Source organism: Mus caroli, chromosome 6 (genome assembly GCF_900094665.2).
Source record: "Mus caroli chromosome 6, CAROLI_EIJ_v1.1, whole genome shotgun sequence".
Lineage (NCBI taxonomy): Eukaryota > Metazoa > Chordata > Mammalia > Rodentia > Muridae > Mus > Mus caroli.
In genome coordinates this window covers 64,767,132-64,784,610 of record NC_034575.1, presented here as the reverse complement: position 1 = coordinate 64,784,610, position 17,479 = coordinate 64,767,132, and positions in this window count along the sequence as shown.

Below are 17,479 nucleotides of genomic sequence, written 5' to 3'. Positions count from 1 at the left end.
GCCTAAAGCAAGAAGTGATGGGGGCCTGGGCCTATCCCTGAAGTTTGAAGAGGCTCGGGCCTAAAGAAAGAAGTGATATGTGCCAGGGCCTATGCCTGACCCTTGAAGAGGTCTGGGCCTAATGAAAGAAGTGATATGTGCCCAGGCCTACTCCTTAACATTGAAATGGCCCCAACCAAAAGCAAAAAAGATGAAAGCCTGGGACAAAAGCAAGAAGTGATGTGGGCCTGGGCCTATCCCTGAAATTTAAAGAGGCTTGGGTCCAATACAACAAGTTGAAAGGGCCTGGTCCAATCCCTGACCCTTGAAGAGGCCCGGACCTAAAGCAAGAAGTGATGAGGTCCTGGGCCTATTCCTGACTGTTGAAGAGGCCCAGGCTAAAAGCAAGAAGTGATGAGGGCCTGGGCTTATTCCAGAACTGTGACAAGGCTCTGGCCTAAAGAAAGAAGTGATGTGGGCCTGGGCCTATCCCTGACCCCTGAAATGGCCCAGGCCAAAAGAAAGAAGTGACTTGGGCCTGGACATTTCCCTGATGCTTGAAGAGGCCTGGGCCAAAAGCAAGAAGTGATGTGGGCCTGGGCCTAACCCTGAATGTTGCAGAGGCAATGGCCTAAAGAAAGAAGTGATCTAGGCCTGGGTCTATTCCTGAACCTTGAAAAGTCCCAGGCCGAAAGAAAGAAGTGATGATGGCCTGGGCCTATCCATGACCTTTGAAGAAGCCCCGGACCAAAGGCAAAAAAGATGAGGGCCTGGGCCAAAATCAAGAAATTATGGGGGCCTGGGGCTATCCCTGAAGTTTGAAGAGGCCTGGGCCTAAAGAAAGCAGTGATGAGTTCCTGTGCCTATCCCTGACCCTTGAATCGGCCCAGGGTAAAAGCAAGAAGTAATGAGGTCCTGGGCCTATACATGAACTTTGACAAGGCCCAGGTCTAAAGAAAGAAGTGATGTGGGCCTGGGCCTATCACTGACATTTGAAGAAGCCTGGGCCGAAAAACAAAAAGTGATGTGGGCCTGGGCCTAACCCACATCTTTGAAGAGGCCTGGGACAAAAGGAAGAAGTGATGTGGGCCTGGTCCTATACCTGATGCTTCAAGAGGCCCAGGCCAAAAGGAAGAAGTGATGTGGACCTGGGCCTATCCCTGACCCTTGAAGAGGCCCGGGCTAAAAGCAAAATGTGATGTGGGCCTGGGCCTATCTCTGACATATGAAGACGCCCAGGCCAAAAGCAAGAAGTTAAACTGCCTGGGTCTATATCTGAACTTTGAAGAGGCCCTGTCGTAAAGAAAGAAGTGATATGTGCCCAGGCCTACTCCTGAACATTGAAGAGGCCCGGACCAAAAACAACAAAGATAAGGTCCTGAGCCAAAAGTAAAAAGTGATGTGGGCCTGGGTCTGTCCCTGAAATTTAAAGAGACCTAGGTCCAATACAACAAGTGAAGAGGGCCTGTGCCTATGCCTGGTCCTTGAAGAGACCCGGGACTAAAGCAAAAAAGTGGTGAGGTCCTGGGCCTATCCCTAACCCATGAAGAGTCCCGGGCCAAAAGCAAAAAGTGATGTTGGCCTTGACTATCGCTGACTCTTGAAGAGGCCAGTGCCAAAAGCAAGACATGATGGGAGCCTGGGCCTATCCCTGAAATTTAAAGAGACCTGAGTCAAATGCAAGACGTGAAGAGGGCCTGGGCCTATTCATGACCCTTGCAGAGGCCAGGGCCTAAAGAAAGAAGTGATGTAGGCCCGGGCCTAATCCTGACCTTTGAAGAGGCCCAGGCCAAAAGAAAGAAGTGGTGAGGGCCTGGGCCTATCCCTGACCCTTGAAGAGGCCGGGGCCAAAAGGAAGAAGTGATGTGGGCCTGGGCATATACCTGATGCTTGAAGAGATGCGGGTCAAAAGGGAGGAGTGATGTAGGTCTGGGCCTATACCTATCTTTGAGAGGCCAGGGTCAAAATCAAGAAGTGATGGGCGCCTGGGCCTATGCCTGACCATTGAAGAGGCCCAGGCTAAAAGCAAGAGTGATGTGGGCTTGGGCCTATAAATGAACATTGATGAGGCCCGGGCTAAAAGCAAGGAGTTATGTGGGCCTGGGCCTATCCCTAAAATTTAAAGAGGCCTGGGCCCAATGCAAGAAGTGAGCAGGGTCTGGGCCTATCCCTGACTGTTGAAGAAGCCCAGGCCTAATGAAAGAAGTGATGAGGGCCTGGACCTATCCCTGACCCTTGAAGAGGCCTGGGCCAACCGCAAGACATGATGTGTGGCCCTGGGCATATCCCTGAACTTTTTTGAGGCCCCCGCCTAAAGAAAGAAGTGATATTGGCTTAGGCCTATCCCTGAACCCTGAAGAGGCCTGGGGCAAAAGCAAGGAGTGATGTCAGCCTGGGCTTACTCCTGAACGTTGAGGAGGCCCTGACCAAAAGCAAGGAATGATGTGGGTCTGGGCCTTTCCCTGATCCTTGAAGATGCCCGAGCCAAAAGCAAAAAGTAATGAGGGCCTGGGCCTATCCCTGACCTTCGAAGAGGCCTGGGGGCCTATCCCTTATGCTTGAAGAGGTTTGGGCCTAAAGAAAGAAGTGATGTGGTCCTGGGCTTATCCCTGACCCGTGAAGAGGTCCAGGACAAAAGCAAGGAGTTTATGGGCCTGGATTTATCCCTGTCCCTTAAAGAGGCCTGGGTTCAATGCAAGATGTGATGTGGGCCTGGGACTATCCCTGACCCCTGAAGAGGCCCCGGGCCAAAAGCAAGAAGTGGTGTGGGCCTAGGCCTAACCCTGAAGAGCCCGGGACCAAAAAGAAGTGATGTGGGCCTGAGCCTATCCCTGAAATTTAAAGAGGTCTGGGCCTAATGCAAGACGTGAAGACGGCCTGGGCCTATCCATGACCCTTAAAGAGGACTGGGCCCAATGCAAGAAGTGATAAGGGCCTGGGCCTACCCCTGACCCTTGAAGAGGCCATGGCCAAAAGGACGAAGTGATGTGGGCCTGGGCCTATACAAGACCTTGAGAGGCCAAGGCCAAAATCAAGAAGTGGTGAGGGACTGGGCCTATTCCTGACCTTTGGCAAGGCCTGGGCCTAATAAATAAGTGAACTGGGCCTCGGCACATCCCTGAGCTTTGAAGAGAAATGAGCCTAAAGAAAGAAGTGATGAGGGCCTGGGCCTATCCCTGATCTTTTAAGAGGCCCGGCCTAAAGAAAAAATGTGATGTGGGCCTGGGACTATCCCTTACCCTTGAAGAGGACTGGACGAAAAGCAAAAAAGATGAGGGCCTGGGCCAAAAGCAAGGAGTGATGTGGGCCTGGGCCTATCCCTGACATTTAAAGAGGCCTAGGCCCAACACAAGATGTGAAGAGGCCCTGGGACTATCCCTGACCCTTGAAGAGCCCCGGGCCTAAAGAAAGAAGTGATATGTGACCGGGCCTATTTCTGAACATTGACGAGGCCCGCACCAAAAGCAAAAAAGATGAGGGCCTGGGCCAAAAGCAAGAAGTGATGTGGGCCTGGGCCTATCCCTGAAATTTAAAGAGGCCTGGGTCCAATACAACAAGTGAAAAGGGCCTTGGCCTATCCATACCTGATTCTCTTTCCCATCTCTCTTGTATTCTGTTGCTAATGCTTGCATCTATGGGTCCTGATTTCCTTCCTAGAATTTCTATCTTCAGAGTTGTTTCCCTTTGGGTTTTCTTCATTGTTTCTACTTCCATTTTTAGATCTTGGATAGTTTTGTTCAATTCTATCATCTCTTTGGTTGTGTTTTCCTGTAATGCTTTAAGGGATTTTTGTGTTTCCTCTAAGTAATTTTACCTGTTTAGCAGTGTTCTCCTTTATTTCTTCAAATGAAAAAATGCCCTTTTTAAAATCCTCTACCATCATCATGAGATATGATTTTACATATGAGTCTTGCTTTTTAGGTGTGTTGGGGTGTCCAGGACTTTCTGTGGTGGAAGTACTGGGTTCTGATGATCCTGAGTGTCTTGGTTTCTGTTAGTAATATCCTTACCTTTACCTTTTGCCATCTGGTAATCTCTGGTGTTAGATGGTCTAGCTGTCTCTGGCTCATGCTTGTTCCTCCTGTGATTCTGTTAGTCTCTGTCAGCACTCCTGGGAGACCAACTCTCTCCTGAGTCCCAGTGTTCAGAGCACTCTCTGCAGACAAGCTCTCCCCTAGAAGGGAATGTGCACAGAGGTTTGGAGCTCTGATCCACCTCCTGGCTGAAGATGAAGGCCCGAAGGGACAATTTCCAAGAAGCTCTGTTGCTTCTGAGGCTCACATGCTCTTCTGAACAGACTAGTCTATGAGAGACCTGGGATACAAGATGTTCTCACCTGTGTCCCAGAGTCAGAGCCCTCCCTAGAGGCTGACTCTCCTTTGGCAGGGAAGGTGCCCTGGGATCTGGGTCTCAGATCTCCCTCCTGGCTGAGGATGAAGGCCTAAAGGGCCACTGTCCAAGAAGTTCTGTTGCTTCTGCTGCCCATGTGCTCTCCTGCGTGGACTGGTTTCTCAGAGACCTGGGATACAAGATGGCAATCTCGCCTGAGTCCCAGGGTCAGAGCTGTCTCTGGAGGCCAACTCTCCTCCAAAAGTCCTTTTATTGCTGAGCATATTTTTCGTTATCCTGGGTTTTGTTTGTTTGTTTGTTTGTTTGTCTGTCTTGTTTTGTTTTGTTTGGTTTGGTTTGGTTTTTTGTTACTCCAGAAGAAGTTGGGAATTGCTTCTTCTAACACTATACAGAACTGAGTTGGAATTTTGATGAGAATGACATTGAATCTGAATACTGCTTTCAGCAAGATGATCATTTTTGCTATATAAATCCTGGCAGTCCATGAGCACGGGAGATCTTTCCATCCTCTGAGGCTGTCTTCAATTTCTTTCTTAAGAGACTTGAAGTTATTGTCATACCGATCACTTGTTTGGTTAAAGATACACCAAGATATTTTTTATAGTTTGTGACTATCTTGAAGGGTGTTATTTCCTTAATTTCTATCTCAGCCTGTTTATCCTTTGAATACAGGAAGGCTACTTATTTGTTTGAGTTAATTTTATATCTAGTCACTTTGCTGAAGTTGTTTATCAACTGTAGGAGTTCTCTGGTGGAACTTTTGGGATCACTTCAATATACTGTCATATCATCTGTAAATAGTGGTAGTTTGAGTCCTTCCTTTCCAATTTGTATCCCTTTGAATTACTTTTGTTGTCTAATTGCTCTGTTTAGAACTTTGAGTACTATAATGGATAGATAGGGAGAGAGAGGGCACCCTTGTCTAGCCCCTGACTTTAGTGGGTTGCTTCAAGTTTCTCTCCATTGAGTTTGATGTTGGCTACTAGTTTGCTGTATATTGCTTTTACTATGTTTAGGTATGAACCTTAAATTTCTGATCATTCCAAGTCTTTTAACATGAAGGGAGGTTGAATTTTGTCCGCATCTAATGAAATCATAATATTTTTTTTTCTTCGAGTTTATTGATGTAGTGGTAGATTTCTGTATACTGAAACATCCCTCCATCCCTGGGAAGAAGCCTACTTGATCATGGTGAATGATGGTTTTGATGTGTTATTGTATTTGGCTGTCAAGAATTTGAGTATTTTTGCACATTATTCATAAAGGAATTGGTGTGAAGTTCTCTTTCTCTGTTGGGTCTTCATGTGGTTTGTTACTCATCATAATTGTGGCTTCATAGAATGAACTGGGTAGTGTTCCTTCTGTTTCTATTTTGTGGAATAGTTTGAAGGGTATTGGTATTAGATCTTCTTTGAAGGCCTGATAGAATTCTGCACTAAACCAATCTGGTCCTAGGTTTTTTGGTTTGTTGTTGTTGTTGTTATTGCTTTTTTGTTTTTGTTCTTTTGTTTGTTTGTTTTTTGGTTTTGGGTTTTGGTTGGTAGATTTTTGATGACTGCTTCTTTTTCTTTAGGGTTTACATGGCTGTTTAGATGTTTTATCTGAACCAGATTTAATTTTCGTATTTGGTATCTGTCTAGAAAATTTTCCATTTCATCCAGATTTTCCAGTTTTGTTGAATATTGGCCTTTGTAGGAGGATCTAATGATGTTTTAAATGTCCTTAGTTTCTATTGTTATACCTCCCTTTTTATTTCTGATTTTGTTAATTTGGATACTGTCTTTGTGCCCTCTGGTTAGTTTAGCTAAGGGTTTATCTAACTTGTTGATTTTCTCAAAGAACCAACTCCTGATTTGATTAATTCTTTGTATAGTTCTTTTGGTTTCTACTTCATTGATTTCATCCCTGAGATTGATTATTTCCTGCAGTCTACACCTTTTGGGTGTATTTGATTCTTTTTGTTTTAGAGCTTTCAGATGTTGTGTTAAGCTGCTAGTGTATCCTCTCTCCAGTTTCTTTTTGGAAGTACTCAGAGCTATGAGTTTTCCTCTTAAGACTGCTTTCATTGTGTCCCTTAAGTTTGGGAATATTGTGGTTCATTTTCATTAAATTCTAAAAATTCTTTAATTTCTTTCTTTATTTCTTCATTGACAAAGTTATCATTGAGTAGATCATTGTTCAGCTTCCATGTATATGTGGGATTTCTGTTGTTGTTATTGTTGTTACTATTGAAGACCAGCCTTAATCCGTAGTTATCTGATAGGAAACATGGGATTATTTCAATATTCTTATATCAGTTGAGGTCTGTTTATGACCGATTTTATGGACAATTTTGGACAAGGTACCATGAGATGCTGAGAAGAGGGTATATTGTGTTGATTTAGGATGAAGTGTTCTATAGATATCTGTTAAATCCATTTGGTCCATAACTTCTGTTACTTGCAGTGTGTCTCTTTTTATTTTGTGTTTCCATGATCTGTCTATTATTGAGAGTGGGGTGTTGAAGTCCCCTTTATTATTGTGTGAGGTGCACTGTGTGCTCTGACCTTGAGTAAAGTTTTTTTTGTTGTTGTTTTTTTTTTGTTTTGTTTTTTTTTTGTTTTTTTTTTATGAATGTGGGTGCCCTTGCATTTGGAGGAGAGTTGTTCACAATTGAGAGTTCTTCTTGGTAGATTTATTTTTCCTTTGATGAGTATGAAATGACCCTCCTTATCTTTTTTTTGAAGACTTTTGGTTGAAAATCAATTATATCTGATACTAGAATGGCTACTCAGCATGTTCTTTGGAACCATTTGCTTTGAAAAAAATCTATAGCACTTTAATCAGAGATAGTGTTTATCTTTGACACTGAGGTGGTTTTTCTAATGCAGTAAAATGCTGAGTCCTGTTTATGCATCTAGTCTGTTAGTCTATGTATTTTATTATAGAATTGAGTCCATTGATGATAAAAGGTATAAAGAAAAACTGATTGTTGCTTCATGTTACTTTTGATGTTATTTTTTGATGTTATTTGTTTGTTTGTTTGTTTGTTTGTTTGTTTGTTTGTGTGGTTATCATCGTTAGGATTTGTTGAAAGAAGATGACTTTCTTTCTTTTTCTACAGTGTAGTTTCCTTCTTTATGTTGGTGTTTTCCATCCATCATCCTTTATAGCGCTGGATTTGTGGAAAGATGTAACCTTCTTCCAGCCTAGCAAGGCTGACTCAGACCATCAGCCGCTGAGGCAGAGCCACCTGCTGTGCTGCTTCTCATCCCTCTCCTTTGATATGCCACTACCTGCTACCTGCCCGAGGCCCAACCGGTTCTCCAAGATTTTTTTCCGGAGTTAACACCAAGCTGTGATCTTAGAGAGTTCCTACTAAAAGGCTGATCTATCAACTTCTCAAGGAACTTGGAGTGACTGGGAATGGGCCTCCCCTCTTCTTTATAAAGCATGTTCCCTGACATTAGAATTGAACTTTGATCAGGAAAACTTGACTTAGCTCCATTCTTTCTCTCGTCCATCTAGTTCCCTCTCTTTCAGCTCGAGTCTACCTCCTCAGCCATACCCCATTTCTTGCAGCTGCTGGAAGGCACGCAACAGTTTTGTGCCTGAACAGGGACCTGAAGAATGGCAGAAGGATGCTGAGAGAACACTGCCCATGTGGAGCTCCACAGGAGACTAAAGGGTCTTTCATATCAGGCACTGGAACAACAAACAGGTACACATGCTAGCGCTAGATTAAAATTTCATTTTTTAAAGTGTTGCTGAGGGTGCAGTAGGATACAAACTAAGCTTGAATTGGCACTAACCAAATGCTGGATCTACTTAGGTCAGCAGTGAATTAATCGGGACTAGAAACTGGAATCAGGCAGTTGTCCTCAGCTTTCAAGAGCTGTCTCAGGTGAGAGAAGTAGGGTTTGAAGTTATGGATGAGGCGGTTGTCCTCAGCTTCCAAGAGCTGCTTCAGGCAAGAGGAGTAGGGCTTGAAGTAAAATTGGTAGAATTTTTTTTTAGATAGGATAGATTATTGTTGCCCATGGTTCAAGGAAGAAGAAACTTTACAGAACTTGGGAGAAAATTGGTGAAGCCTTGAAAATCACTCAGGCAGATAATTTCACCTTAGGCCTCTGGACGCTCATAAAAGGTGATCTCTCAGGGGTCAGATTGTACAGAGGTAGAGCTTGTAGAATCTCAGGAAGAGCGCCAATCAGAGAGGGCCTTCTAAGAGAAGGGTCCTCTCAACTCTAAATTTGATAGATTTGGAAACTCTGATGATGAGCTAATTTTAGACAAAGATCACTCAGAGAGAGGAGCTGCCAATTATTTTGATGAGAATTGGCCTTCTTGCGAGTCTCCCACTCCACCTATGGTCCCCACCTCAGGAGATGCTACTCAAAGGGACAAGCAACTAAGCAAACTAGAGTTTGAAATTAGGCTTCAGAACTTGATAGTGAGCTTCGGGAGCTAAAAAGGATGTCAGATTCGGGGAAGAGTAACTCTTCTGAAGTATAACAAGTGCCGCTAGAAAGAGCTGTAAGACAGGCTCGTGGGAGAGGACAGAATATGTCTGATATGCTAGCCTTTCCTGTGGTCGAGGTAATTGATCAGCAAGATACTAGAGTCAGACAATACCACCCTTTGGATTTCAAGTTGATTAAGGAGTTAAAAACAGCTGTTGTACAACATGGTCCTTCAGCCCCTTTCACTCAAGCATTACTGGATACAGTCGTGGGGTCACACTTAACCCTTGGAAAACTCTTTGTAAGGCTACCCTGTCAGGAGATTTTTTGCCTTGGGATTCTGAATGGTGAGACGCCAGTAATAAAACTGTCATTTTAAATGGTCAGAAATGCAATCCAGACTGGGAGGTTAACATGTTTCTGGGAGAAAGTCAATATGAAAGTCAGGCTAATCAGATCGATCGGTTTTCCTGTTGGAGTGTACTCACAGATTGCTGTGGCTGCCTGCCACGCTTGGAGAAAGTTACAGGTTGAAGGAGATTTTGGTTCGAGCTTAGCCAGCATTCAGCAGGGTCCGGATGAGCTTTGATCAGGAAAACTTGACTTAGCACCATTCTTTCTCTCATCCGTCTAGTTCCCTCTCTTTCAGCTTGAGTCTGCCTCCTCAGCCGTACCCCATTTCTTGCTAGCCACTGGACGTTCTGCAACAGAAAGATATTATGTAAATTTGATTTTGTCATGGAATATCTTGGTTTCTCCATCTATGGTAATTGATAGTTTTGCTGGGTATAGTAGTCTGGGCTGGCAATTGTGTTCTCTATGGTCTGTATGAGATCTGCCCAGGATCTCCTAGCTTTCATAGTCTCTAGTGAAGTCTAGTGTAATTCTGATAGGTCTCCTTGTATATGTTAATTGATATTTTCCCATGGTGTTTTTAATATTCTTTCTTTTTTTCTGTGCATCTGGTATTTTGAATATTATGTGACTGGAGGAATTTTTTATCTGGTCCAATCTATTTGGAGTTCTGTAGACTTCTTGTATATTCATGGGCATTTCTTTCCTTAGGTTAGAGAGGATTTCTTCTGTAATTGTGTTGAAGATATTTACTGTCCCTTTAATTTGGGAATATTTGCTCTCTTCTATACCTTTTATCCTTAGGTTTGGTCTTCTCATTATGTCCTGGATTCCTGGAAGTTTAGTGTTAGGAGCTTTTTGCATTTTGCATTTTCTTTTATTGTTGTATCAAATGTTTTCTATGGTATCTTCTGCACCTGAGATTCTCTCTTCTATCTCTTGTATTCTGTTGATGATGCTTGCATCTATGACTCCTGATCTCTTTTCTAGGTTTTATATATCCAGTGTTGTCTCCCTTTGTGATTTTTTTTTTAATTATTTTCTTTTCCATTTTTAGGTCCTGGATGGTTTTATTCAGTTATTTCGCCTGTTTGGTTGTGTTTTCCTAATTCTTTAAGGGATTTTTGTGTTTCCTCTTTTCGGTCTTCAAATAGTTTACATGTGTCCTTTTGTATTTCTCTAAGGAATTATTTATGTCCTTAATGTCATCACGATATGTGATTTTAAATCAGTGTCTTGGTTTTCTGGTGTGTTTGGGTAACCAGGGCTTGCTGTGGTGGGAGAACTGGGTTCTGATGATGCCAACTAGCCTTGGTTTCTCTTGCTTATGTTCTTGCCCTTGCCTTTCACTACATGGTTATCTCTAGTGTTGGCTGGTCTTTCTATCTTTGACTGTCACTTGTCAGTCCAACAACCTTGTATATCAGTACTCCTGGGAGACCAGTGTTCTCCTGATGGTATTTGTGTATGTAGTTCTGTGGCACCGATCAGCTCGGAGAGCAGACAGAAACTGGAAGGCTCCTATCCAAGGCTACTCTCCATTTCCTGTGTTCTTAGGGTTCCCGTTGGGTTTCTCTGAGCAGCAGTGGTGGTCTTACCTGTGCTCACAGGCTTTTCTGCACTCCTGGGAGGGTAGCTTTCTCATGGAGTTATTTGGGTATGGAGACCTGTGGCAGAGGATTGGCTCCAGGCACAGTAAGAAACCAGAAGCCAGAACATATTTCTTAACTTTGGAAAATTTTCTTACTTTGAGAAAATTTTCAATCTACCACAAAACATAAAAATTGTAGAACAATGGTGTGTCATTACCTGAAACATAGATGAATAAAGAGGTCCTTAATATCCAATGTTTGCCTCCTGTATTATGAGGGCCTGATAGACATATGTGTGACACCTTACCCAATATGTGTCTGATTTTCTGAACTAGAAATACAAAATTCGAAGGCTTATGGCACAACATTGATGAGTCTTAAAGTAGAAGCAATAGTTTTATCATCAACCTTAACAGATGAAACTCTTACACTGGTGAAGTCTGCCACTGGTAGTGATGAGGATTTACAGTTTTACTTGTCTTTCATCTTGATGTAGAATTCAAATTTAAAACAGACTCCTGCTTGTGGACGTTGTACATCGTGGTGCGGAGCCTAGTGCGCACCACGATGTACAACGTCCACAAGCAGGGAATCATATTAGGCTAACAGTAATTTCATAATAAGACTCTAGNAGTGAGGTGATAATTGGATAATATAGTCAAATACTAGAAAAATCACAACAAAAAGTTTTCTGATAGCCAAAACAAACACTGAAAATATTCAAAAACAAAAGAAAGAGAAGCACTTTCTAAAAACAAAAGTAAGGTAATTTAACCTGAAAATAGGTTTGCATTAAATTCACTAAATTTATGCAACTATAGAATAAAATAGAAAAATTTTAGAAATACATAAAACCACCAAGTCACAAACAAATAGGACAATGGAGGGAAAACATACAAAACAATCCGAGTCAAGTAGTATGTTTCTATAAGTCTGTAACTGTGTATATAGTATGGAATTAAATATGAATTAAAAATGTAGCAACAGCTGGATGGAGATTAAAAAAAGAGTTAGGGAGTCGGTGAATATTTTACACAAATATAATTCAAATGGGTAGTACTGCAATATTTACATAATTGAAATGGAATTTAAATCAAAAGCATCAAATGTGATAAGTGAAGTAATTATATAAAAATGTGGCTATGTAACAAAGGAATATGCCTCAGTTTCCTGTCTGCTTTACTGGATATTGTTGAATGACAATGCAGACATGAGCTCTTAGATCAGAATGGGATTTTACTCACCTTTACCAACTTCATTCCTGTTTGCTAATAGAGGACTTCTTCAACCATCTCCTGAGGCAGTTTGACTCTTATTGCAGCAGATGACAGCAGAAATACATGACTCTTGAGGTGTAGCGAAGGCACTCAAACTCCAAGGCCCTGGCTGCAAGCAAAAATCTGGAGTTGCTTAGCACATCTGTTTCTCTAACCCAAATAAATAACTTATTTACCAGCTGAGCCTCCTATACTAAGGGACCAATGATGTTTTTTGTTGATGTCTGCATCACTGTGGGAGGAACACGTGTAGATTTCATGCAGTGATAAACTCTGAAATCAGAGTCTAATCTGTGCCTGACCCACTGCTATGAGCCTTGTAGCAGGAACCCCAGAAAATCAGTTGGAAACTTTGTAGATCAGGATCTGTGGAGTAGATATCAGTGAAAATATGTGTTTCCATAACTAAGTACAATTTTCTGACTAGACCTGCAAGAGATAGAGGCTTGATCTCAAAAGTCAACAGTCAGGGAGGCTCGAGTTTTGCTCATCACTATATTATATCTGTAAGCTGAAATGAAGACAGAGAAGTAAAAATTAAGGACACAGTTCACAAAAAATTTTCGTGACTGCTTTTTTATGCATATTTCTATTAAGAAGTTTGCTTTTACATATAATTCTTTATATTCTAAAATTTTCTTTTAAGAAAACAAGTGAATTGAAAGTCCAAGGGTATTTCAAGGCATTAGTTAGACCACTTTGTTCCATCCATGTCCTAATCTTCATTGTAGCACAATTAACTTCCCTCAGAAACCACCCCCAAATAGGCATAATCAGAGGCACAATCCTGGAGGATAAGACATGTCTGCTCATACATGGCAAGAGCACATGTCTTGAGCAGTGAGACCCACACACATCCTCTCTACCTATTTTCTATTCTCATATCTCACTCTCCTTTATTATTTTTCAACTTGAAACATGGTAGTGGCATGTATGAATAGAGAACTTCAACCATAAAATGCCTCCATTTGATTGACCTATAAACAAGAATGTGAGGGTATTGTCTTGATTAATGATGGATGTGAGAATGCCTAGTCCAACATCAGCAGTGCCACCTCTAATCTGGTGATCCAGGGTGATATAAGAAATCACTCAGAGGAATGGTTCAATATATGGAAATTCATCAATTTAATGCACTATATAAACAAACTCAAGAAACAATATCATATGGTTATCTCATTAGGTGCTGAAAAATCCATTGACAAAAAACAACATCTTTTCAAGTTAAATATATAGGAGATACCAGGAAATCAAGACCTATACATAAACGTACTAAAAGCAAAACACAGCAAACCAATAGCCAATATCAAATTAAATGGAGAGAAACTTGAAGCAATTCCACTAAAATCAGGGATAAGATAAGGCTGCTGAGTCTCTCCTTATCTCTTCAGTGTTGTACTAAAAGCTTTGGTTAGAGCTAGACAACAAAAGAAGACAAGTGGATACAATTTGGAAAGGAAGAAGTCAAGGTACACATATAATATGATAGTATACATCAGAGACTCCCCCCCCCCCAATTTTACTGCAGATCTTCTACAGCTTAAAGACAACTTCATCAAAGTGGCTGGATATAAAATTAACTCAAATAAATGGGATTGAGTTATCCTTCCTTTATACAAATGATATATGGGCTGAGAAAGAAAATATGGCAAAACACACTTCACAATATTCACAAGTAGTATGACATATCGTAGTGTAACTCTAACTAAATAAAGGAAAGCTCTCTCTGAAAAGAATTTCAAGTCTCTAAAGAAAGAAATACAATAAGACTTCAGAAGATGGAATGATTCCCCATGCTCATGTCCTGGTAGGATTAACACAGTAAAAATGACCATTTTACCAAAAGCAGATTTAATGCAATCCCCATCAAAATTGCAAAATAATTATGCCTATGTTTTTAAATAAAATAATTTGTTGAATTGATAAAACATGAATATTGGCACTGGAGTATGTATATGTAACAGTTCTGCATTTCTTCCCCCAAATGCAGTTTTTTTTTTTTCATGAGGCACCCACCCTCCTCATTTGTGAATCCTGACTTTGGAACAATTCATATCTTCCCATATCTAGAAATCTTGGAGTCCAATGGCTCAGACTCTAAGACCAACAACTGATAAATGGACATTTTGAAACTGAAAACATCTGTAAGGTAAAGGACACTGTCACTAGTACAAAACAGCAGACTACAGATAGGGAAAGAAATCTCTCTAACCCTATGTCCTGCAGAGGGCTAATTAATATCCAAAATATATAAAGAATTCAAGAAGTTAGACTCCAACCAAACAAATAACCCAATTAAAAAGTGCAGTAGACAAGAAAAAAGAATTTTCAACAGAGGAATCTTGAATGGACAAAAAGTACTTAGAGAAATGTTTTAATATCCTGAGTCATCAGGGAACTGTAATTCAATACATCACATAGATTCCACCTTAAACCCCTACAAATGAGTAAAATCAAAAACTCTAGTGATTAAAGTAGAAATTTCTGGTTTCTTTAATATCTCAGATGTGTCAGGTATGGGGACATATACGATAGAGACAAAGAGGACAAGGAGAATAAAAGGAAATCTGCAGTGGGGTCATAGGGCATAAAGAGGAATAATTAGAATTTCCCAGAACCTGGAAAGTGGAGACTACCAGAAGTTAAGGCAGATGACCTTAGTGAATTTCGCAGCGGAACACTTAACTTGCCTCTTGTTGGCCCACAAGATTTCCAGTGGAGATAAGAACACAAACCTACCCACAAAATTTTGACCCAAAATTTGCCCTGCCTAAAAAAAGGAATAAAAAAGAAAGAAAGAAAGAAAGAAAGAAAGAAAGAAAGAAAGAAAGAAAGAAAGAAAGAAGNGAAAGAAAGAAAGAAAGAAAGAAAGAAAGAAAGAAAGAAAGAAAGAAAGAAAGAAAGAAAGAAAGAAAGAAATGCAGTGACAAAATGGAGCAGAAACTAAATGAGTGGTCATCCAATTACCAGTCTGTCTTAAGAGTCATGCCATGGGCAGGAACCAATCCCTGACACTATTAATGATCCTCTCTTATGCTAGAAGACAGAAGCCTAGCATAACTTTCCTCTGAGAGGCCCCACACAGAAGTAGATTGAAACAGATGCAGAGACCCACTGCTAAACTTTGGATAGAGGTTGGGGAATCACTCGGTGCTGTGAACAGACACCATGACCAAGGCAAGTCTTATAAAAACAACATTTACTTGGGGCTGGCTTACAGGTTCAGAGGTTCAGTCCATTATCATCAAGGTGGGAGCATGGCAGTATACAGACAGGCATGGCACAGGCAGAACTGAGAGTTCTATGTCTTCATCTGAAGGCTGCTAGTGGAAGACTGACTTCCAGGCAACTAGGGTGAGGTTCTTAAGTCCACACCCTCAGTGACACACCTATTCCAACCAGGTCACACCTATTCTAACAAGGCCACACCTCCAAATGATGCCACTCCCTGGCCCAAGAATATACAAACCATCACATTTTACTCCCTGGCCCCAAAATACTTGTTGAAACACATGAGTCTATGGGGGTGCCATACTTAAACAGAGCATAATGCAAAATGCATCTAGTCCAACTTTTAAAGTCCTTATAGACTATAGCAGTCTCAACAATGTTAAAAATCCAAAGTTCAAGGTCTTTTCTGAGATTCATCCAATCACTTAACTGTAATACCCAAAGAAAGACTGGAAACCAGCTGGACAAACGACAAACTCTGTATCTCCATGGGTGATGTCAAAGAGGTCTTCAGATAGCCACACCTTTTTCATCTTTGCTGACTGCAACAAACTGCTTTCTCCTGGACTGGTTCCACTCCTTATTAGCAGCTTTCCTCAGCATGTATCCCATGGCTCTGGCATCTTTAACATCAATGTTACAGCTTCTTGTTTCAGTGACTGGTATTACACTTGATCTTTTGGACTCCTCCGAAGGGCTGGCATCACTTCTCGAGCTCTGCCCTCTGTAGCACTCTAAGCGCAGGTTGATCCACTCCACTATGGCTACTGTTCTTGGTGATTATGCCATGGTACTGACATCTCCAATACACTGGGGTTTTCCACTCCAAATAGACTTCACCAATAGCCTCTCATAGGCTCTCTTCATGGTGCCAAGCCTCAAATCCTTTGCATGACCCCTTCAGTCCTGGGCCATCAACTACAGCTGAGGCTATATCTTCTATGGCCTTCCATGACCTCTCACAATGCCAAGCCTCAGCTGTTCTTCATGACACCTTCATGCCTTCAAAACCAGTACCTCCTGCATGAGTCTTACACATTACCACATATAGCTGCAGCACGAGGTACAACCTTGGCTATCTCTGGAACACAGTTTCTTTGTGCTCCCAGGAAACACTTCCCAAACGATTTCACTTCATTGATGCTGGTCTCTTCATAATCACTGCTAATTTCTTAGTGTGGGAAGCCACATGTGCTGTTGCAGAGTGGCAGTTGGCTACTGCTGACCACCACGCATACATAGGCAGTAAAGTTCTTTTGCCAAGATGANGTTTTGAGAATTAACCAAAATTAACCAATCAGATGAGAGAGAAGTTAACCAATCACATGAGAGAGAAGTTAACCAATCAGATATAGGCATGCAAATGAGGTCATAAGCATAACCCAAGCACGACCAATCCGGGTGTGAGACACGCGTCTCCTAGGCCTATATAAGCAGCACCAGTTCTGGGCTTGGGGTCTCTTCACCTCTACAATCAAGCTCTCCCAATAAACGTTTGCAGAAGGATCCTGTTGCATTGTCGTTCTTGCTAGCAAGTTGGGCGCACACAAGATCTTAGCTCCAGCTAACCAGCATCAATTGTCCCAGTAGTTCCTTTCATTCTTAACTCTAGAGCCAGAGCCACATGGCTGAAGCTGCCGAGTTCTGCTGCTTGCAGAAATTAGAACATGACCCGCTTGTGCTATTACATTGTCACTGGATTTCTGTTTTCCAAATTCTTCATTGCCTAAGCTTGGCTATCCTGGGTCTTGCTCTGTAGATTGGCCTTGAATGCAGTGATCAGCATGCCTGTCTCCTGGGATTAAAGGTGTGTACCATCAAGCCCTGATCTAAATTTAGCTGGGTAGGATCTTGCCCCAAGGTCCTACTCCCTTAATCTATTATCTCCTAGAACACAGGATTTTGCTCCATTTCATTTCCTGGTACCCCTTTAATATTCGAACCATATATTTTATATGTTTCCTTCCTAAGCTTCCTATGCTTGTTCAAACTTCTTTTCATAAGAGTTAACCAGAGAAAAAAGTCTCTGCTGGGCTTTTTTGAAGCTTCCTTTGACAATGTAATTAATCTGAGTCTCTTCACCTTAGCCTTAGGTAGACTTTTCAGACAAGGGCAAAAACTAGCCATCTTATTCACCAAAATACCACAAAAACAATCTTTATACCACATTCTGAAATTCTTCTCCTTTGAAATCTCTTGGGCCAGGTCAACACAGTTCAAATTACTCCCAGCAACAAAGTCTTCCATATTCCTA